At 39.0% G+C, this 23,509-nt stretch overlaps 1 protein-coding gene across 6 annotated transcripts in view; it reads left to right on the forward strand.

The window, feature by feature from the left end:
- PPP3CA (protein phosphatase 3 catalytic subunit alpha) overlaps nucleotides 1-23,509 on the forward strand; it is a 329,754-nt gene that overhangs the window by 182,575 nt on the left and 123,670 nt on the right. The window lies entirely within an intron of this gene.

Here is a 23,509-nt window from a genome sequence, read left to right on the forward strand (position 1 = left end):
CAGCTCTACAAGAAAGGAAGCTCCTGCTCATATATCTGATTGCTGGCCATAACCATCCCTATTATTAAATCCTTGACTTTGAAAACATACTTGCATTTTTGTTCCTGTGATTATTTTCCTGCTGTGAGTAGTCATCTTAATTTTGTTTTTGGAAGAGATTGAGAGAGAACTTCAGCTACCAGCCTCACAGATCAGGAAACTGAAGGGCACTAGTCTGCCAAGGTCACTCACTGCTGGTTAGTGTGAGTCAAGCCCAGAATCCCGGTTCCTCTTCAATGTCCCACTGCCCTTCTTTGTTCTGTCACCTGTTTGTTTCTGAACAACAGTGTGTAGAACAGTGATGGTTTTACTTCTGGATCATGTCAACGTTACCTTTGCGGTTTAGTGTCTTTTGCCTTTATTAGAATTTAATGTATGTTTATATACATTGAAAGTGTTTATGGGGTGCCTGGGTGGCTCAGTCAGTTAAGCGTCTGACTTTGACTCAGGTCATGATCTCATGGTTCACAAGTTTGAGCCCCACATCGGGCTCTGTGCTGACAGCTCAGAGCCTGGAGCCTGCTTCGGATTCTGTGTCTCCCTCTCTCTCTGCCCCTCCCCTGCTCGTGCTCTGTCTCTGTCTCTCTCAAAAATAAAGATTAAAGAAAACCTTAATTATAGAGTGTTTTAACAGCTGTTCTTCAGTGTTCAATTTGAGTTTTTCTACTCTAACCTAGCCTGTAGATCACACATTAACTCACTTTTCCCTACTAACCCTTAACTAGAGTAAGCCCTTAATGTCCTTCTCGTTTTGTCCTTGACCTGGAGTTTTCTTCTGCTTCTTACATCATAGCTGGCAGCAGGACACAGGTAATGACCTGCGAGGCGTGATGTTTGTCCATTCCATGACTATCCTTGTTTAACGGCTGGAAATGTTTCCCTCATCTTCCCCCATAATTACCTTTAAATGTCTTTAGATTTGAGAAAGTTCGGTTTTGTGGAGGCCACATAATGCTAATGCGAGACTACCACAGGTCTCCATTCTCTATTTCCTGTGGAAAGTGGAATAAAATAGAATGTTTCAGTTTCCCAAACTTTCTTCACTGTGTGGTAGAATCAACCTTGTTCATTATATCTGTGCCTAAGAGCGAACAACACTCTGCCCCTCTCCTTGCCGAGGTTCCTTCCTGGCCGTCTCTCTCAGTCTGAAGATAGAAAATAGAAGGCGTTTCATACACCGAAGACCATTACTTCCCAGTTTCGTTTTTGTCATCCAGCATTCAGGGCAGATCCAGGCATATGCATCTTTTAATATTGTGTACAGCTGCAGAATTACAAAGTACTCGATGTGTGTGTGTCATAGACAGCTTTAACTCCCTTTGGGCTCCTTAGAGACTTCTTTAGCAAATACTCAAATAGAATCATAAAGAAAGAACTAAATCTGGAAAGAACATTAGGGACAAAAACAACTCAAGGAGTGTGGTGGGAAGAATGGCGGACTTGTCAGTAATCAGCTGGAGTAACCTTGGAGCAAGTCGCCTCAACCGCTGCGTGTCAGTTTTCTCATTGAGGAAATGAGCCAGACAGCAAGGTGCAGGAATTATCTGGACACCACTTCTTTTATTCACTGAAAATTGGTTATTACGGTTTTCGCAGGAGTTTGCCACAGATGGGCTCCCGAATCCCAATTTTAGCCATCACCTCAAGGGCTCCCTTTATTTCTCAGAAGGAAGGCTTTCATCCTCTGTAGGCCCCTGCTGATTTGTACAGCTTCGAAAACCAGGGGAGCCTCGGTCCAGCTTCTCCTCAGAGTTTATTTCCTGTCTTCAGGCTATGTTTTCATCTTCGCTACCAGGGCATCCCCATCTCCTTTTTTCCCCATCATTATGGATTTCTTAGATCTTTTTCATGTCTCCCAATACTTTCCAGGGCTTTAAATCTCACCCTAGCCCTCCACTCCCATTTCACGAGTACATCCCTTTTGCAGGCAGGCAGGCGGGCCACCGGATGCCTGATTCAAATCCCAGCCCTTTCACCTCTCAGCCCTGTGACCGGTCAGGTTACTTACACTAGGTGCCTCAGTGTGGAGCTCACAGGATTGTTGTGGGGATTAAGTGAATTAGTATCTGTAAAGCTCTTAAAGCACTGTCTGCCACATGGTAAGTGCTGTGTGATTGCTGGCTATTGTAATATGACTGCTGACCATGTGCCCTCCCCGGCTCCCACCTCGGTATTCTTCTTGGCAGGCTGAGGGTCTCATCTTCCCTGGACCAAGAATGCGTGTCTGTTTATGTTATTTTAGATCAAGAAGTACACACTAGCTGGCACCCATCGGCTTCCCTTACAGACTTTCAAATTATGTCTAATCTCATATTTAGATTTGAGCACACAGACTTTATGTTCCTCTAGACCTAGAAGTCATTCTTATACTTCCGGTTTTCACGTGTTGTTGGAAAGATAGGCTGTACTTAATTCCAGAAAATGCTTTAGAAAAAGTTTAAGCCAACTCTCAAGAATACATAGATACCAAAGGATATTTACGTTTCTTGCTTAAAAAACTTTAGTCTCTGGTGACTTTTAATTTTGTGAAATCTTAATGGAAAAGGTTAATCCACCAGATAATCTGGTTGCTTCCCTTTCTTGAAAAGAAGTCTTCCAGGTTCATGTTTTAAAAGAGCTAATATTAAACAAGGAATATGGAAGAAGCCAATCTTATTGATAAAAACGTAAGTATTTAATAGAACCATAAAATATCAAAAATGCTTAAAAACTTAGAGATTGTTGAATTTAGTGATTTCCAGACTATTTGCTAACCACCCAAGTCTTTTTGAACGAACTACTATGCAAACCTTCAAATACAAACAGAAAGGCCCTGCCTAACAAAAAAGATGATGCCTCCCTTCCCTGTGACCAAAGATCATACAGAAACAGAGCTGAGAAATGTCAGCTCAGCTAACTTTCTCCTTTGACCCTGGAAGAAACTGAGGTTCAGAGAGGTTTGCTTCATTACACGGACATTCAGCTGGTTAACGGATGGACTGGAAGTAGAAATCAGCTGCCTGAACTCCTACGTAAGCTTGATTTCCATACTTCATTCCACTTTTTACCCTACAAAGTTATTGTTACAGTTATTTATAATTATTTGGAATGTGATGTGTTTAACAGCTGGGACTTTGGGTTTGGATTGATCTAGGTTCAAATTCCGGATCTGCCCATTCTGTCACTTAAACGGCTTAAAAGTCTCTGTACCGTATCTTACAGATAAGATTTTCTTCCTGTAAAGTAGGAATGATGGTAATGGCGTATACCTCAATGGGTTTTTGTAATGCTATCCGATCAGTAAGTGTTACCTATTCTTAGCATTGATACGGTCATTGTCAATATTCTTATATTCAGTTAGCTAGCTATTAAATCTGAAATTGCTTTGATTGAAAAATTAAAATTAAGCTCAGTTAAGTTAAAGTAAATTGGATGAAAAGCCTCTTCGAATGGTTCTTTAAAACTTATGTTCGTAGAGGGTTATCTTCTTCATCTGTATTTCTATAACTATATCTGTATCTATATTAGTATCTCCCTGGATCTTTATCTCTATACATTCTGACATAGCTGCCTTTCCTGGTGTTTAAGAGTAAGTGTGTGGGGTAAATATAACAATGTTGTTTTTCAGCTGTTGATAAAAATGTAGAATGTTGAAGCTGTATATAACTGTGGAAATCACTTAGTGTTTCATTTTACTGTTGCAAAAAATATGCCCACTAAAATTTGGATTTTTTCCCTTAGCACATCAGGTTTCAAAAATCCTGTACATCCGAGCACTGCCTTCTCCCTCCCACCACAGGCTAAATAAACACTCTGCCCACCACACATCCATGTATTACTCATAGCAATGTAGCTGGGCCTATAAGACATTTTTCTTTTTCTTTTCTTTTTTTTTTTATAGGACATTTTCACATAACACCTACCATCACCCCACCTGACCCCCACAACAAATGAATGAATGAATGGATGGATGGATGGATGGATGGATGGATGGATGGATGAATGAAATAACACCCAACAAAGAAAAGCTCTGTTTCATTAATCCCAAAAAGCCATTGTTAGGGCCCAGGATCCAACCTCAACATCTCCCATGTTGTTGCCCTGGTCTCCTATACTAAGGGGGCAAATGTGGCAGTAGACAGGAGGCTGAGAGGGAGAGGTGGGTGTTTAGAGTTCAGTGTGTCTATGGATTATCACAGATCTGGGGATGCTGATTTTACACATCCAGGTAACGATGCCTCAGCACAAAGGAATCTAATGTGTGGCTATGTGGTGAATTGATTTTATTCATCTGAATGGTGATGATAAAGCAGTGCAGCAATTTCATAAACCTTGTATTTTATAGGATCATTATGAAATGTATTAAAGTGATGCGACAGTTTTTACGAAGAAGGAGAACTTAGAGACGTATGTTTAATATGTCTTGTGGGAATGAGAACGTAAATGAACTCCTGGTTAAGTTAGCGTCTGTCCTGATTTAAAAATTAAATCTGCCCCCCCCCAACTTTGCATTAGCGAACTAGGTGATTTCATGGAAGTAGGTCTGAGCCTCTGAAGAGTTACTGTAGAAGAGTTCACATGGCTTAGAAAGAATCTGAAATGGGGAAGGGAGACAGTCCCTTTCAAGATTTTAAAGGGAAGGAAAAGTGGGAATGACATTTTAGGGATATTTGGTCACAGGGGAACTGTGACTAATAGTGTGTTAGTCACAACACTAGGCACTCTAATAATGTTTTCATATTTAAGACCTTTAATGGCACTGCAATTTAGCAATAAATTCAGTGCTGATTCCATAGCAGAAACTATTGTAAGTGCTTGGGATATGTCTGTGAATAAAAGACAAGATCGAAGTATAGCTCTCTTTATAAATGACAGAGCTGAAGCTCAAGGATGTTAAGCAAGCTTGCCTAAAGCCACCAATAGAAGTGTCCTAAATGGGGAGGGCACCTGCGTGGGTCAGTCGGTTAAGCATCTGACTCTTGATTTTGGCAGTGGTCATGATCTCACGGTTTGTGGGATCAAGTCCCATGTCAGGCTCTGCGCTGACAGCAGGATCCTGCTTGGGATTCTCTCTCTCCCTCTGTCTCTGTCCATCCCCAACTCATGCTTTCTCTTTCTCTCTCAAAACAAATAAAATAAACATTAAAAAAAAAAGAAGTGTCAGAAACAGGATTTGAACACAGGTCTCTGATTCCACAGCTCAAGCCTCAGGAATATGGCATGAATTCCTAGGCATACTCCTGTTGAGTCTTTTTGCCTTCCAAATACAGTTGATAAAACCTGTGCTGCCCATCCCCTGGGCTTATTGTGAGAATCAAGTGGTCTTCTGGATGTGGTGAGTTTCAGTCTCTCTCTTTCCGTCTCCTACTGTTCTCTATTGATAGTTGGGTAGAGTATTATTAACATTCTGGGTTAAGTCTGTTTACAAGTATGACTCCTCCAGTGGAAAATGCACATCTGCATTCCACAAACTGTCACTCATTCATGCAGTCAGTCATTTGGTCAGCAAATATTTACCGAGTGCTGCCATGCATTAGGCACTGGACATAAATATGTCTCACCTAAGTGAGACACGTCTATTTCCATGTGATCCTGACACCCTAGCAGAGATGGGTATTACACAAATTATACAATTGTTTATATTTGTGTTAAGTATTCCAGAGGAAAAATAGAGACATGTCTGTCTCTCGTACACCTGTAGCTAATTCATTTACCAAATGAATTAGTAAATAGATGGATGGTTAGAATAAATTCCTCTACAATGTGGCAACTGAGCACAGAGACTTGAGTGTCATCATGCCAGGGTTCAGAACCCAGCCCTGCTGTTAACCGAACTTTGGGGCTTACCCAAGTTACTCAGCGTCCCCGTGTTGCCATTTCCTGCAGAAGAGAAATAGTAATGGTCGTCATAAGGGCTGAATGAGGGCTATCAGGAAAAAATGTAGGAGAGTGCAAGACAAACAAGTGGGGAAGGAGATTAAGCTATCACTATTATTACTGCTATTATCATGTACTAGAACTTTTCAGGAAATTCTCTTTTACCCATTGAGTTCACCTCTGCTGTTAACCTTCTATGAGTTTATTAAAAGCATTGTGCCATAGTTGGCATCAAAACCAACTGTAAGGCTTCAAAGAATACATGCATCCAGCCCTGTTGTAGGATATTCTTATTCGGGAAGTCTGGATAGAGCTCTGCGCTTCAAAAGCTTCACCGGTGACCCTGATTCACACCCCCAGGTAAACACTGATCATTTAAAAAATGACTCAGAAAGATTACACACATGGCAGTGCCCAAGCGTCAACTCCTGACAGCCCCCCAAGGACTTGTCTTTGTGTACCTGTCCTGGCGTGAGTATTGAAAAATGTGATCAGTAAGCAAAACAGATAAATATGTAAGAAATCCTGGAGACTCTAGTTAATTCTTTTTCCAAATGGCATTTAATTTTTACTACTTTTTCAAAACACCAACATGAGTTGGCAATTGCCCAAATACGTTTGACTAGCTTAGAATGCGAGCTGCTGGGGAACAGGGATTTCTGTCAGTGTCACTGATGTGCTGATGTATTGGTATATAGTACATGCTCAATAAACAGGAGTGGAAATGAATTGAATACGTTTTAAAGCCTTTAGCTGTTTTGGAAGAGATAACAAGGATGAAGTACAGGCCGGGCCAGGATTTTCTAGTGAGGGTAAATAACACATATGTTGATTATTACGTAATTTTCTGAGTAAAGTCCTGGTATAGATCTACCTAAGAAACGTGCAGAGACAGAGAACGGATCCTGGGTGTGACGTTGATCCGAGCATGGCGGACATTTTTGGCAAGTCTAAAAGTCTCATTTTTCTCCCGCCTTGCACCTCACCCCTGGGTGCTCTTTCTCAGGTCTTAGCTCCCTCCCAATTAGCTAGCTTCTATTTGATTACTTGAATTGACATAGAAAATATTTACCGCTTTTGTTTTTAAGTTCTGGATGACGTTCTGTGTTTGTTATGTGGTTAACTGAGGCTTGACAGCTCTCGGGAAGAATCACAGCCCGGAGGGGCAGGGGGATTAAAGCTGAGCATCTCAGGGACTTTGCAGTGGGTTCTGGCTTTTGATCTCCATGGGTGATTTTCAATAAGAAGCAGGAGGATCTTTTTTCCACTTTTCTTTGTAGCTTTATATAATCAAGGGGAAAATAATGTCCTGAGGCTTTAAATAACTGAGATTTTGTATGATTTGTTTTAAGGTCACCATTCTTTCGTGATTTCAGTTGGTAATCCCGACATCTTAAATTGTTGTCTGTGGGTAATTTCAAGTATCTGTGGTATCCTGTGTAATGGCTCTTAACTGGGCCTTGAGGAGGAGGATGCAGATAAGAAAATGATAGAAAATAAATTCTGGATTTTACAAGGAAAATTATAGAAATAGGGGAAATGAGCCAAACAATTTGGGCTTGCCTTGTAATATACTGCCTCAATTTAAAACATGCCACATGGCACTCACTGTAAAATGAACAGTCTTTTTCTCTTCAGAATCAACAGTGACTCCCCAGATTTAAGAGGATAAAAATCACCAGCATGACTTGTAAACATGGCTGTAAATGGTTTCTGAATCAGCACTTCTTAAAGGTGCTTGTTATGGATTGTTTTATTGTTGCAAAGTCATCACATATGAGAGGCAGTGTTTAAAAAAAGGCATTTACTGCTTCTGGTGTATTGATAGCATTTGCATGATCGATCCCTGCTTTTTAGCAGTTTATAATCAAGTGCTGAAAACATGTGCTATTCACATATAGCAAGGTAAAAAAAAATCATCAAATCCATATGTAGGCATTTGGTAATTGTCTCTTCTTGCAAGACACATCTTTGTAAACCTGTTTTCAGTTTATATTGATCTCAAAGGATATTTAGCATGTGTGTGCCGTTACCAAGATTGCTTTTCAACTTTCGTGTAAAAGTCAGAGGCTGATTGATACGCCCAGAGCTGCCACACGCGGTGGGCAGGTAGGTATTCACCTCATGACAGAGGAGCCTCGTGAACAGCGCCCTCTGCAGTAGCAGAGGGCAACAACCCCCAGGGTCCTGTGTAGCAGCTCCGGGCACACAACGCCGTTCATTCCCCTCTATACTGCTTATTGAACACGTTCTCTAGGCACTGTGCCAAATCCGTGTAGAAAGTACGAATGATGAATTTCACCCAGCAACTCTATTAGGATTTAGGTGAAATATTCAGTTTCCTAAGTTGCCTACACGCAATTACCAGACTCGACACTCCATTTCGTCTTCAGTGAATAGGCAAGCTAGGCTGTTGACTCTTGTGTCTGGATATAATTGCTTGGCAAGCTTATCTGTAGCTCCTTGTTGTAATTAGTTATCCTTGTGGAAAAGTCAGTATCTCAATTTCCTGTTTGCTGTTCTTATTAAAGTCTACAGAGTAGTTTCATCATTGTTTCATTTACTGCATATTATCGATCACTCAGCAAATAAGTGTAAAGGGGGAGATAAAATGATCAAGAATTAGTTCCTAGGGTTCATCATTCCTTTATCATGCTCACGTGTTAGATTTGGCAGACGGATCATTGTATCTGTATAAGCAGATGTAGCAAACACAAAAGCCTTGGTGTCAATATCTAATGTAGTATTACACGTTACTTGCTAGACATGCAGTTAGAAAGGCATAACTCCTAAAAATCAATTTCCAAAGAGTGGTATCTCTGGTTTTACAGATAGGATTCAGTTTTACAGTACTTGAACTTTTTCTTTTTTTTTTTTTTTGCCATCATCCAAATGTTAGTCCTTTTCTTACTGGACTTCTTGGCAAGTTGACACAGTCTTTTCTTCCAATACCTTCTTCATTTGGTTTTCAGGATTCCATACACTCCTGTTTTTCCCTTAGCTCTTGGCCACTTTTTCTTTGTCTCCTTAGTGGCCCTTCCTTCTCTTAGAGTGTCCCAGGGTTTAGTCCTTGGACTGCCTCTCTCCTCTATCCACATCCACTCTCTTTGAACATCTCATCCATTCTCTTGCTTTCAAAACCATCCTCAGTCTCATGCTTCATAAATGTCTGCGTCTCCAGCCCAGTCCTTTCCTCTGGGAAAGTTCAGTCTCCCGTTTCTCAGCGCTTGCTTACCTCCATTTGCCTGTAAGAGGCATCTCAAATCTAAACCTGTCCAGAACCATACCGCTGACCTTCCCTCTTAAATCTGCTCTTTTTACTGTCCTTCCTCACACTACGCAGCCGCTGTTCTCTTGACATCTTTCTTTCTTTCACATCCTGTGTGGATTCTCTCTGAAAATCCTTATGGCTGCGGCTTTAAAGCATGTTCGGAATCTGCACACATCTTATCCCCTCTGCCTCGGCTTCCTTGCCTGTATGTAAGTGTTCCCCAGCTTCTCTCTTGCCACACATTGTCAACCTAGCAGGCGGTGTGACCCTGGTAAATCACAGGTAGGATTATACTCATCTCAGTCCCTCAAGTGGCTTCTCTCCCCACTGCAAAAGAGGACAAGCGCTTGCCTTCATCTTTAAGACTCTGAGTTGTCCCCCGCTTCTGCTCATATTTCTCTTTAGTTACACTCCTGCTGCCTTCACCCTCCTTCCTTAACCTCAGCCACACTGGCCTCCTTTCTGTTCCTCACACATGCTCTGTACTTGCTGGAGAGCTGGTCACCCATGTATCTGCACAGTCCTCACCTCCGTGTTGTTGCTCAAAAGTCACCTTCTCGGCAAGGATTTCCCTCACCACATTATAGAAAGGAGTGGTCCTCTTCCCCCACCCTCACTGCTTCTCAGATACTTGCTGTCCTGCACTCCTATTTTCTTCTATTGCACTTATCATCCAATGGAGCACTTTGTGGCTCAGTTTTTTTAAATCTATTATGTCTTTCTCGCTAGAATGTAGGCTCATAGAAAGCAGTAATTTTTATTTTTTCCATCGCTTTACTCTCAGTTTCCAGAACGGTATCTGGAATATATTTGGCGCTTGGTAAATACTTGTTCACTCAGCTAATAATGATTTACATATTTGCTAAGCCCTTTTTAGATGCTTTATACTACAGCTGTCTAGCTGAACAAAACTGTTTGTCTTGTAACCATGTGGCTGAGATTTATCCCCCAAAAACGTGCTGCTTCATGTACATCCAGAAGCAGCTGGTTCTTAAGTTACCTTAACCAAGAGCCACTACAGTAATGACAAGAATAATTATTTCTATTGTCCAGTAAAGGCTGTAGCTCCTCGGGCCATCATAATAGCAGCCACCCATAGAGCCTAACAAGTGATTTTTTCCTACAGAAATGCACTTTAGTAATTATCCCCCTTCCTTCAATTAATGAGACCTCAAATAACGATTTAGTTGAAAGCATAGAATTTTGGAATTTGACTTAAGGCAATTCATTTCTCACCTCATTTTCTCCTGAATTCAGGTTAAAATGTTCAATTGCGATTATAATTAAAAAGGAAAGGCAGGAAAAAGTGAGAGCCTGGCATGCGTTATTATTTCAGTTTTTAAAATTGCCTTATTGTTCTCTAATAATCTAGATCTTATTAGCGTCAACAGTACAAGGCAAATAAGACATAGTGCCTTGGCTTAAATATCTTAATGTAGCCTAAGGAAATACAAAATGTAAATAGCAGTCAATAAATGTGTTCATATTATTAATGTTGCTTAAGAATCCTTAGAGGGAAGATCTTTTTTATCCATCTTTTTTTTTTTTTTTTCAATCCATCTTTTAAATGATGGGCTGGGTACTTCCAGATGATTGACTTAATAAAAAGGAACAGCCCATAATAATCCAAAATAACAGAAGATAGTCTCCACAGAAATAAACTGCCCAGTGGGGACTCATAGTGGCAGGGCGTGACACATGGCTCGCCACATAGCATGGCACTTGCAAATATGACTTAGGCAATGAGAAACTGAATTCAGGAAATGTTCTTTTCTTTTCTTTTTTAGCTCTTCTCTGGAGGAGGAAGAGTGTTCAGGAGAAAATAGCCTTAGGAAGCAAAAGGAATTGGCTAAGATAAATAAACACGGAATGTCTGTGTTGAGACTGATTTGCATGATGGAAATCTACTTTGTTGGGTTCAGGGAACAATGCACTGTACTGCTCTAACAGGGCAATTTCATATTGTTTTGGCATGAAAATGGGTTAGGAGACACCATTGGATGGCCTAGTTCAGAAAAGCTGAGGTGACAATTGGTTAAGGTGAAAGGAAAATCTAACTGCTGAAACTCGACTGATCTGGAAGAAAATATGTTGGTGTTTGATTACCTGTGGTGAGAAGAACTTCTTCGGCTAGGAGTTTGTTGAGTTGTCCAAATGGTCGTTGAGTATGCCTCCTCCTAAAATACATCTGAGTCAGAACGTGCATGCAAATTGAAGTTCGTTTTTTTTTTTTTTTTAAATCTACTAAATGGAGGATGTGTTCCAGCTTCTACCCACTTGTATCCTCAGCACCCCCTGTGTCTTGAAATTTTACTTAACTAATTTAGCAAGTCTGCAGTCTTCTACCGTGGCTCATTCCATCATTATACCATCCATCTGCCTTTCTCTTAATTAACCAGGTGAGGTGAGTCTTATTTAACATTAAAATCATTTTGTTGTTGTTGTTTTGTAGAAATTTTTATGTGTCTATGTCTGTCACTACCACTAAAGCTAATGCCAATTTGAGTATATCTCAGTAGTGTTGCTTGGTAAATTCCTTTTATTTTAATTTTGAAATGCCTGCTGGCTCATAAGGGACTGCTATGTGCTTGTTTATGGCTGGTGATCTCGAGATTAGATACACTTTGTTGATGTACACATAAAAGTTTTATAATATTTTGATAGCCTAGAACAGACATCAGAGATGGAAGAGGTTTCAGATGTTCGAGGATTTTTCTTCTTATTTTGGGGTAAAGCAAAAGGACTGAAGGGTTTGGTATTCGATTTTAAAAAGTTGAGGATTACAGCTGACTGGATGAAAGGATAATGACTTGCGTGAAGCACATTAAAGGGTTGATTTTGGGTTCGGGTTTCGGTAGCTGCTTGGAAGATTGTGTAGATACCAAACTGATATTGCAGGTACTTTACTGTTTGTAGAGTGAAGAATTACTTAGTCTATATTAACGAATGGCATTATTTCATGTTGTTGAGTCCAAAATCTGAGGTGTTTATGGAAAGATTTTGCCCTTCTGCAAAGAGAAATGTGGAATAAGGAATAGGATAGCTAAACCACTCCAGGTCCCTTCCTGTCTTATCAGTAGGAGACAAAATGTAAACAATAATATGCAATAAAGGATAGGTGAGCAAATTAGAAAGTGATAAGCAGCACGGAAGTAGAAAAAGCAGAGTGGACTCTCACCATAGGGGGATTAAAGTAGAGTGGTCAGAGTAGGCTCCATTGAGAAGCTGGGATTTGAGCAGACTTGCAGTGGCTGAGGAGGTGGCCCAGGAGATCTGTGGAAGAAGGGCTCTTCCTAGAGCGAACAGCTAGACCATGGCTATAAGGGCATAAATGTGGCCAAGTGTTCATGCTGTAGCAAAGAGGCAAGCATGACTTCCACCGAGAGAACAAAGCTGGGGAATAGTAGACTTGATTACTTATTCTTCCTATAATGTCTTAGGCATTTGTTACCATGAAAAAAAAAATCCTAAGTTACTTTGCTCTTATTTAATGTTTGTTTTGGTAAAATGGAAACTGGAGTATTCTTTAACCCTGAATTTAAATTAAATTATAGAACATATTAAGTATAAAAAGAACCACTTTTTAATCACTATTTTGTTCCAGCTGTGTCAACATGAGTTTCAGTAGATATTTCTAGGCAGAGAGAATGATGGCCTAGACGTCAAATGGCAAATACCATAAGTGAGTCATCTATCAACTTTTACCTGAGAACATGAGAGAAATCTATTTATTTATTTATTTATTTAAGTTTATTTATTTTGAGAGAGAAGAGAGTACGAGGAGGGGAGGAGCAGAGAGAGAGGGAGCAAGAGAATCCCTAGCAGGTTCCATGCTCTCAGCACAGAGCCTGACATGGGGCTCGAACTCACAAACTGTGGGATCATGACCTGAGCTGAAATTAAGAGTCAGACGCTAAACCGACTGAGCCACTCAGGAGCCCTGAGAGAAATCTATTTATTATGATAAGTAGCTACTAGCAAAGTCTTTAGCTGAATCCTAATATGGCACCTGAAGTGCTAGGCTGAGCCCAATGGAGAATTCTTTGCTGATCCCCTAAGTAGACTTAAAAACAATGCAAGATCTGCTTTCCCTGTTTCTGCTCCTGAATTCAACCAGAATCTTTAAGTTATAGTGTACTTACCCGGAGACAAAGCAGAAAAAGGAAGAGAGGAGAATGGAAAACACTGCGGCGTGTATCCTGGTGGCTGGTGCTGGGCTTCCACCACGGGGCCCAGGCCTTTCACAAATGCAAGGGGAGAGAAGGAGACGGAGCATAAGAATAGACGCACCTCTCCCAGAAGGTCATTTAATCCTTATAGAAAAGGTAGGAGTAAGAGAGGATGAGAGCATAGTGTGTCCTCTTGAAAGCCTTCACCAAACAAGCTCAGAGACCCCACGTGTGTCCGTGACATGCTTTTGTGAGGTCTCTCCAAAAACCCCGCAACCCTAACTTTTGAACTACAGTATATCCCACCGTTGGATAGATCTAAATCACTCATTTTTCTTAGGAGAAGGGTTCAGGGCAGGAAGTGCAACTATTAGATATTTCAAACTTTTAATATTACATTAAAAAGAATTTAATGTAATGAACTAAGTACCTACAGAATTGTTGGGAGGGGGTAGAATATCAGAGGCTTTGATTTTGTTGCCCGGCTGTTCATTGCACTGCAGACTGTGAACACGTGTCCAGGAAAAGATTGCTGCCATCCACAAATCGCCAGGGAAAAGCCTGGTGAAGCTATAACAGCTCCACCGCCCCTCGGCTAGTGACTGGTAGTGGAACGTGGAATTGTCAATCACTGAAAAGCATTTAGGGAAGCCCACCGTCAGTGGTCATGTCAGGTGCCGGGCCAGGAGTTCTTCCACTTTCCTTCACTTTCGCACATTACGCGAGTACATCTTAGTGGCAGAATCTAAGCCTTCTCCAGAGAAACAGAAGAGCTGGGGAATATGAGAAGTGTGGTGCTTAGACTTCCAGCCCCCGAAAAACAGGGAGAGAATACGGGGTGGGGGGGGTGGTAATGAGTGCTGACTGACAAAAAGTCTGTCAAAGGCGTGCCCGTTTGCCAAAGGAGGAGGTGAAGTGAATGTTTTCAAAGAGAGAGGAAGAGTCAGATTTACTGGTGAGAAATTGTAACCCCAGGGACAAGATATCATGGACTGTATGTATAGTTGTGTGCCTGTGTGTGTGCCTGCGAATGCTCTATGTTTGGGTGGATTGATTGACTAGACTCAATTTTCAAGCGGAGGAGGGGGTCCCATTTATTTTCTACATACCATCGAAGGAATAGATTACTGATATCAGTTTAGCTAATTGATATATTTCACTTTTTTTTTTTTTTTTTTTAAGGACTGTGGATAGGAAAGGTAGAATTTTCCTACAGAATGCATGCATAGCCAAGTCATTTACGGATTTCTGCCTGGGGGGGAAAAAAAGATATCAGCCCGCCTGCTTCAGAGCAACCCCTATTATGGTGTGCCAGTGAAGACACTGGCTTCCCTGTTCACGCGGGAGCAAATGAATTTTCTCTTACAAACCAACTCCATCTGTCCCTTTCCCTCAATTCTTGAGAAATTTTGCAGCTGTAGTTGAATTTGTTCAGAATCCTTTACTGAGCCTTGCAGGAGAGGCACAGCTCTCACCTTTATGTGTTAAGAGATTTTAGGATTGTGTAACCAAATCGTCAACCGAACGTTTTCCCTTAATGTCTATATTTAAATGATTCTTGAGAGTGCCAGTCTCCTAGAGCTAATGAATTCTTTCCCATCTGGCAGCAGATCACTTACTGCCAGCCCCTTTCCATCTGATAAATGTTCCCATAGCAACTCTAAGGCAATCTGTTTGGTTTCATTAAATACCAAAATTATAGCCTGAGAAGATGTATAATGTATTACACCACACTCTAGCATCCAGTGAAAAGACTCCTGGGTGATTGAATTCATTGTGATTGTGGGGCGGGGGTTGGGGGGCGTGTTCAAATAATCAATAAAAAGGTTACGTTTCCTTTTGTAAGAGAGAAAAAGAAACTCTTGAAATCTGAGTCATTATTTTGAACTTCAACAAGGATTCACACTTACTCTTCATGGTAGTGTATCTAAGTTTCCTGAGCTCATTTTTTTTCTGTATTCCTAAAACCTGTTGCTTACTGTCCATGTGGATACTTTGACTCACACGCATACTAGAAAGAATACCTTCCTTTTTCTGCTTTTAAGCATATTTTTAAAGAACAGATAAACTCTGGGAGTACAAAAGCAGGAATTTATGAAAATCAAAAGTATGCCACCGTCTTTGTCTACAGCAGAGTAGTTCTCAAGGTGTTTGCAGCCGGACAGAGTTGATGTGCCTTTTTTAAGCAACCCGAACCTGGCTTTTCAGAAACAAACAGGGAAGGCAATAATCATTTCGCAAGACATACTCTGCTTCTTTTTTTTTTTTTTTTTTGACGTTTATTTATTTTTTTGAGACAGAGAGAGACAGAGCATGAACGGGGGAGGGGCAGAGAGAGAGGGAGACACAGGATCAGAAGCAGGCTCCAGGCTCTGAGCCATCAGCCCAGAGCCTGACGCGGGGCTCGAACTCACGGACCGCGAGATCGTGACCCGGGCTGAAGTCAGACGCTTAACCGACTGAGCCACCCAGGCGCCCCCATACTCTGCTTCTAAAAAATTCACCATAGTTATAGCGAGATTTCTTTTTGCACATAGCATAGTTGGACTCCCCATTTATGCAGAAATCAGGGGATATTATTTTTACCAGGATGGGGAATATTAAACTGGGAAGAGACTGGAGAAATCATGTTGGCCATTCTCCTGCTTCTCAAGATGAAAGACTTGGGTTAGCCTCACATTTGCCTCTTAAATGAGTACAATTTTTGTTTCACAGTTATACCTCAATAAATGTGTATGTCTGTGTCAGGGGTGGGGGAGACTTTGAAGAACAAAAAACTTGGGGCAGGAAGAATAAGTTATTCGTTTAAAATGAACCAAACCTTATTTGTAAGGATTAGAAGTATTTGTTATTAATGGTCTTTGCTAATGGGTTCTCCATGGAGAAATAAATACAGGGACTTCTGAATTTTGTTGGGCACTTCATCACTGCAATTGCTATGTAGATTTATACTTACCACACTATTAAATTATGAGGCACATAGCAGTTCAAAATAGAGTATGGGATGGAGCAGGCATGCCCCAGCTGTACCTTTCTATTCTGCTTCCTATTTTTATGTTTTTTTTTTTTTTTTTTACTAATTTCCAAAGGTCGTTGTCACTTGATCCTATCATGATTTTTGTGATGATTCATACATGAATATTTATTTCTATTAAGCTATTTTCATTAAGAATCAGACAGCATATTTTGTGAATAGCTCCAATTTCTGTAACTCTAAGAATAACACTGCCCCTAGCAGTGGCCCCATTTCTGTGCATAGATGGTTTTGATGCATATATTTCAGGTATCTGGAGTAATGCAGAAAAAGGCAGTCCTGGTTGATACCTATTTTAGAATTAGTCCTACATCCATAAACGTATGTTTTTGAAAGATTTATTTCTGGAATTATGCGGTCCTACAAGAAGATTAAATTTTGTTCTGTGAATTTTTAAAGTGATGGCAATACAGCACAGACAGTAGGAACAGTTTTAAGGCTAGGGGCATTGTGAGGTTTTTGTGGGGTTTTTTTTGGTTTTTTTTTTTTTTTAATCCATTTTACTTAATAAAAATACAGTTGGTCATTAAAACCATTATTGACCATTAATAAACAAAACTGCCTTTCTATTGACATTCAAAGGAAGACCAGTCCTGTTCACTGAGAGAGAGAGAGAGAGAGAGAGAGAGAGAAAAGAAAAAACCTTCTAGGAAAAAACCTATCATAAACTAAACCTGTCTCTTTGGTGGAAGGGTTGGATTACTAGAAAATCCTTGATCTCTTCAGATTTAATGTAGATCCAGATGAAATCTGGGGCAGGCTGTGCTCTTAGCCTGGGTGGGAGGGGTAGGTGAGTGTGTGATGTGGGCAAGGAGGAGAGGGAGGAAACCACTGAGTACGTACTTAGGTCACTGTGGCCAGAGTGAAGAGCTCTGACTTCTGAGTCAGGATGCCGGTATTCTAGCTCCAGTTTTCCCTCTCCTCATGAGCAATCCATGGGCCCTGGGGCCAGGCTAGCAGGACTGTTCCATATCTCAGTCTGCTGCATGACTTGCTAGCCTTAGGAATTTAGGCCAGTTACCTAAACTCTCTGAGCCTGGGTTTCCTCATCGGCATAGTGGAGTTGATAATAATACCTTCCTTAAGGAATTGTGAGGATTAAGTTTACCCCAGAGTAAGCTAAACCAGCTTATTATCATGATTTAAATTTCTTAACCACATCGAGCCTTAGTTTTTCTCATTCACAAAATGGAGTATGCATTATGAATAGCGTGAAAATTAAATACAATGGATGAGACCGATTAAAAATACTTAGCAAATATTACTAGATACGAAATAACTTTTAGCTGGTGCTTTAAGTTAAATGCTTTAACTAATTTGCTTTCTCCGTTGCATCAAACATTTGAAGAACAAAGTTTTTACTCTGTTCAGTAAATTGCAATTTATTTAGAGAGCAACAGGTTTTGGTATTTAGTTATTTTTATTTTCTTGAGGTATAATTGGCACGCACTATTATATTGGTTTCAGGGGTACGGCATCGTGATTTGACATTTGTATGCATTGCAAAATGATCACAACAAAGTCTAACAATATTAATTACCATCTGTCACCATATAAAGCTGATACCATATTATTAATTATATTTCCCGTGCAGCATATTACATGCCCATGACTTATTTATTTTGTAACTGAAAGTTTACACTTCTTGATCCCTTTCACCTATTTTGTCCACCCTAGTCCCCTGTCCCCTCTGACGATCATCAGGTTCTTCTCTTTAACTATGAGTTTGAGTCTTGTTTTGTTTGTTCAGTTTTTCCAGATTTTACATATAAATGAAGTCTTACAGTCTTTCTCTGTCTGACTTATGTCACTTAACATAATATGCTTAAGGTCCATCAATATTGTTACAAATGGCAAGATTTCGTTCTTTTATATGGCTGAGTAGTATTCCATTGTGTGTGTGTGTGTGTGTGTGTGTGTGTGTGTGTGTGTATTATATGTATATAATATATATATGGTATATAGTGTGTGTGTGTGTGTGTGTGTGTGTATATCTTCCTTGTTCATTTATGAAGGAGCACTTAGATTATTTCCATATCTTACTATTGTAAATAATGCTATAGTGAACACAGTGGTGCCCATGTCTTTTTGAACTAGTGTTTTTATTTTTTCCCAATAGATACCCAATACTGAATTGCTGGATCGTAAGGTAGTTCTTTCTTTTTTTTTAATTTTTTGTGGAGCCTCCATACCATTTTCTAGAGTGCCTGTAGCAGTTTACATTCCTACCAACAGTGCATGAGGGTTCTCTTTTCTCCACATCCTCACCAACACTTGTTATTTTTGTCTCATTTTGTTAATAGTCATTCTGACAGGTATGAGGTGATACCTCACTGTGGTTTTGATTTGTATTTCTTTGATGATTAGTGATGCTGAGCATCTTTTCCATGTGCCTGTTGGTTACTAAATGTCTTCTTTGGAAATATATTTATTCAGATTCTCTGTCCATTTTTAATTGGATTATTTGTTTTGGTTTGTTTTTGATAGATATGCGTTCTTTATATATTTTGAGTATTAACCCCTTATTGATTATATGATTTGCAAAATCTTCTCCCCTTCAGTAGTTTGCCTTTTTTGTTTTTTTAATGGTTTCCTTCACTGTGCAGTAGCTTTTTAGTTTGATATTATAGTCCCATTTGTTTATTTTTGCTTTTGTTTCCCTTGCCTTTGGAGTCAGATGCAAAAATATATCAGTAAGACCAATGTCAAGGAGCTTATTACCTATATTTTCTCCTGGGAGTTTTATGGTTTTGGTCTCACATTCAGGTTTTTAATCCATTTTGAGTTAATTTTTGCATATGGTATAAGATAGTGGTCCAATTATTATAGAGACTGTCTTTTCCCCATTGTGTATTCTTGCCTCCTAAATTAATTAACTATATATGCAGGGGTTTGTTTGGGGGCTCTCTATTCGATTCTGTTCATCTATATGTCTGTTTTTATGCTGGTACCATAGTGTTTTGATTACTATAGCTTTGTAGTATAGTTGGAAATCAGGGAGTGTGATGCCTCTGGCTTTGTTCTTTCTCAAGATTGTGCTGGCTATTCAAATTTAAGAATTTTGTTGTTGCAGTTCTGTAAAAAAATGTCACCAGAATCTTCATAGGGATTGCATAGAATCTGTAGATTCCTTTGGGTAATATGGACATTTAACAATATTAATTCTTTGATCCATGAAACAGAATATCTTTTCATTTATTTGTGCCTTTTTAAATTTCTTTCATCAGTGTCTTACAGTTTTCAGCGTACTGGTCTTTCACCTCATTGGTTAAAATAATCCCCAGGTATTTTATTCTTTTTGATGCAATTATTATTATTTTTTAAATTTTTTAATGTTTATTTACTTTGGAGAGAGACAGAGAGAGAGGACAAGTGGGAGAGAGGCATAGAGAGAGGGGGACAAAGAATCTGAAGCAGGCTCCAGGCTCTGAGCTGTCAGTGCAGAGCCTGACATGGGGCTCAGACCAACAAACCACAAGATCATGACCTGAGCCAAAGTTGGGCACTTACCAAATGAGCCACCCAGGTGCCCCATGATGCAATTACTAATGGGATTGTTATCTTTACTTCTCTTTCTTATACTTTGGTTTTAGTGTATAGAAATGTAACAGAACTTTGTATATTATTTTTGTATCCTGCAACTTGACTGAATTCATTTATTTATTCTAATAGTTTTATTTAGTGGAGTATTTAGTATTTTCTACATATAATATCATGTCATCTGCAGATAGTGACAGTTTTACTTCTTCCTTTCCAATTTCAATGTCTTTTATTTCTTTTTCTTGCCTAGTTGCAGTGGCTAGCACTTCCAATACTATGTTGAATAAAAGTGGGCAGAGTGGCCAGTCATGTTTTGTTCCTAATTTTAGATGAAAATGTTTGAGCTTTTCACCATTGAGTGTGATATTAGCTGTGGGTTTGTTTTATATAGCCTTTATTATGTTGAGGTACATTCCTTCTATATCCATTTTATTGAAAATTTTTAACATAAAGTGATATTGAATTTTTCCAAGTGCTTTTTAAGTATCTATTAAGATGATCATATGATTTTCACCTTTAATTTTGTTAATGTGGTGTATCATATTATTGATGTGTGGATGTTGAACCATCCTTACATTCTTGGAATAAATCCCACTTGATCTAGATGTATGATTGTTGAATCATAGATGTTGAATTCAATTTGCTAATATTTTCTTAAAAATTTTTGTATCTGTGTTCATCAGGGATATTGGCCTGCCTGTAATCAATGCTTCCTTCCTTCCTTTCTTTCTTTCTTTCTTTCTTTCTTTCTTTCTTTCTTTCTCTCTCTCTCTCTCTCTTTTTCTCTCTTTTTTCTCTCTTTTGTCTTTCTGTCTGTCTTTCTATTTCTCTTAAATTTTTTTTAATGTTTATTTATTTTTGAGAGAAAGAGAGAAAGACAGAGTGTGAGCCAGGGGAGGGTGAGAGAGAGGGAGACACAGAATCTGAAGTAGGCTCCAGGCTTCAACCTGTCAGCATAGAGACTGACACAGGGCTCAAACCTGTGAAACGCAAAACCATGACCTAACCCAAAGTTGGACACTTAACTGACTGAGCCACCCAGGTGCCCCTTTTTTCTCTTCTTTTCTTCCTTTCCTTGCCTTTTTTTTCTTTTCTTTCTTTCTTTCTTTCTTTCTTTCTTTCTTTCTTTCTTTCTTTCTTTCTTTCTTTCTTTCTTTCTTTCTTTCTTTCTTTTTTGCAGTGCCCTTTATGTTTTTGGTATCAGGACAATGCTAGTTTTGTAGAATAAATGTGGAAGTATTCTGTTGTCTTCAATTTTTTTGGAAGAGTTTGAGAAGTATTGATACTAAATCTTCTTTGAATATTTGGTAGAATTTGTCAGTAAAGCCACCTGGTCCTGGACTTCTGTTTGTTGGGAGTTTTTTCAATCTCCTTACTAGTAATTGGTTTATTTAGATTTTCTATTTTTTCTTGATTCAATCTTGGAAGATTATAAGTGTCTAGGGATGTATCCATTTCTTCTAGGTTGTCCAATTTGTTGGTACATAATTGTACATAGTAATCTTTTATGAACCTTTGTATTTCTGTGGTATCAGTTTTAACTTCTCTTTTGTTTCTGATTTATTTGAGCTTTTGTTCTGTTTCTTGGTGAGCCTAGGTAAAGGTTTGTCAATGTTTAAAAAATATTAAAAAAAAAACCAGCTCTTCATTTTGGTTATCTTTTCTATTGTCCTTTTTAGTCTTTATTTCACATATTTCCACTCTGACCTTTACTATTTACTTCTATTAACTTTGGGCTTTGTTTGTTCTTCTCTAGTTGTAAAGTGAAATTCTTCATTTTATTTCTTTTATTTCTTGGGGTATTGGTATGAACTTCTCTCTTAGAACTGTGTTTACTCCATCCCATAGACTTTGTTATGTTGTAATTATTTTCATTTGTCTCTTGGTATATATTTTTATTTCTTCTTTGATTTTATCTATGACTCAGTAGTTGTTTAGTAACACTTTTTGTTTTAATCTTTATGTATTTGTAATTTCTCTAGTTTTCTTTTTATAATTTCTAGTTTCATACCATTGTGGTCAGAAAAGATGTTTGATATTATTTCAATCTTGAATTTATTGAGACTTATTGTTTTGGGTATTAGTCACATTGTGATCCATTGTTGAGAATGCTCCATGTGCACTTAAGAAGAATGTGTATTCTCTGATTTTGGATGGAATATTCTTTTTTTTTTTTTTTTAATTTTTTTTTTCAACGTTTATTTATTTTTGGGACAGAGAGAGACAGAGCATGAACGGGGGAGGGGCAGAGAGAGAGGGAGACACAGAATCGGAAACAGGCTCCAGGCTCCGAGCCATCAGCCCAGAGCCTGACGCGGGGCTCGAACTCACGGACCACGAGATCGTGACCTGGCTGAAGTCGGACGCTTAACTGACTGTGCCACCCAGGCGCCCCATGGATGGAATATTCTATATACATCTGTTATGTCCATTTGGTGTAATGTGTCATTAAAAGCTGATGTTACCTTATTGATTTTCTGTCTTTGTAATCTATCTTTGATGTAAGTGGGATGTTAAACTCCCTATTACTATTGTATTGCTATCAGTTTCTTCCTTTAGGTCTGTTAATATTTGCTTTATGTATTTTGTTGTTCCTATGGTGGCTGCATAAATCTTTCTTTAGTTCTATGCTTAGGTTCCTTTCATTTTCTTTTGTGTATTTACTCTAAGTTTTTGTTTTGTGGTTACCATGAGGTTCACAAAGATCATCCTAAGTATATACCAGTCTATTTTATGTAGATGGCAACTTAAATTTGAAGGCATTCCAAAACTCTACATCCCGCCACATGTTTTATGTTTTTGATGTCATATTTTACATCTAGTTTTATGTATCCCATAACTAATTACTGTCATTTTAATTTTACTGTTTTTGTCTTTTATCCTTTCAGTAACATTGTAAATGATTAATCCACTATCTTTACTGTATATTTGCCTTTTCCAGGGAGATATTTACTTATGTGTGTGTGTGTGTGTGTGTGTGTGTGTGTGTGTGTGTGTGTGTATTTGCTTCTGTATATTTCCTTGCTATTAAATAGTACCTCTTCTTTTCAGCTTAAAGAAGTCTTTTGAACATTTCTTGTCAGCCCAGCGATGAACTTTTTTAGCTTTTGCTTGTCTGGAAAATGATTTCTCCTTCAATTCTGAATGATGACCTTGCTGGCTAGAGTATTCTTGATAGGATGCTTTTTGGCACTTTAAATATATCATGACGTTCTCTTCTTGCCCAAGAAGTTTCTGCTGAGAAACTGGCCAGTAGTCTTATGAGGTTTTCCCTGAACCTAACACTTTAGTTTTCTTTCTTATTGCTTTTCAGCTTCTCTTTGTATCTTCAACTTTTGACATTTTAATTATAATGTGTCTTGGTGTAGCTCCCTTTGGATTTATCTTATTTAGAACTCTCTGCTTCTTTGACCTGGATGTCTTTTTCCATCTCTAGGTTAGGGAAGTTTTCAGCCATTATTTCTTCAAATAAGTTTTCTATCCATTTTCCTCTCTTTGCCTTCTTGGATTCCTATAATGCTAATGTTACTCTGCTTGATGTTGCTCCATAGATCCCTTAAGCAATTTCCATTTTTCAATTTTTTTTTTCTTTTGGATGCT

Source organism: Puma concolor, chromosome B1 (assembly GCF_028749965.1).
Source record: "Puma concolor isolate L17-30 chromosome B1, mPumCon1.1.hap2, whole genome shotgun sequence".
NCBI lineage: Eukaryota > Metazoa > Chordata > Mammalia > Carnivora > Felidae > Puma > Puma concolor.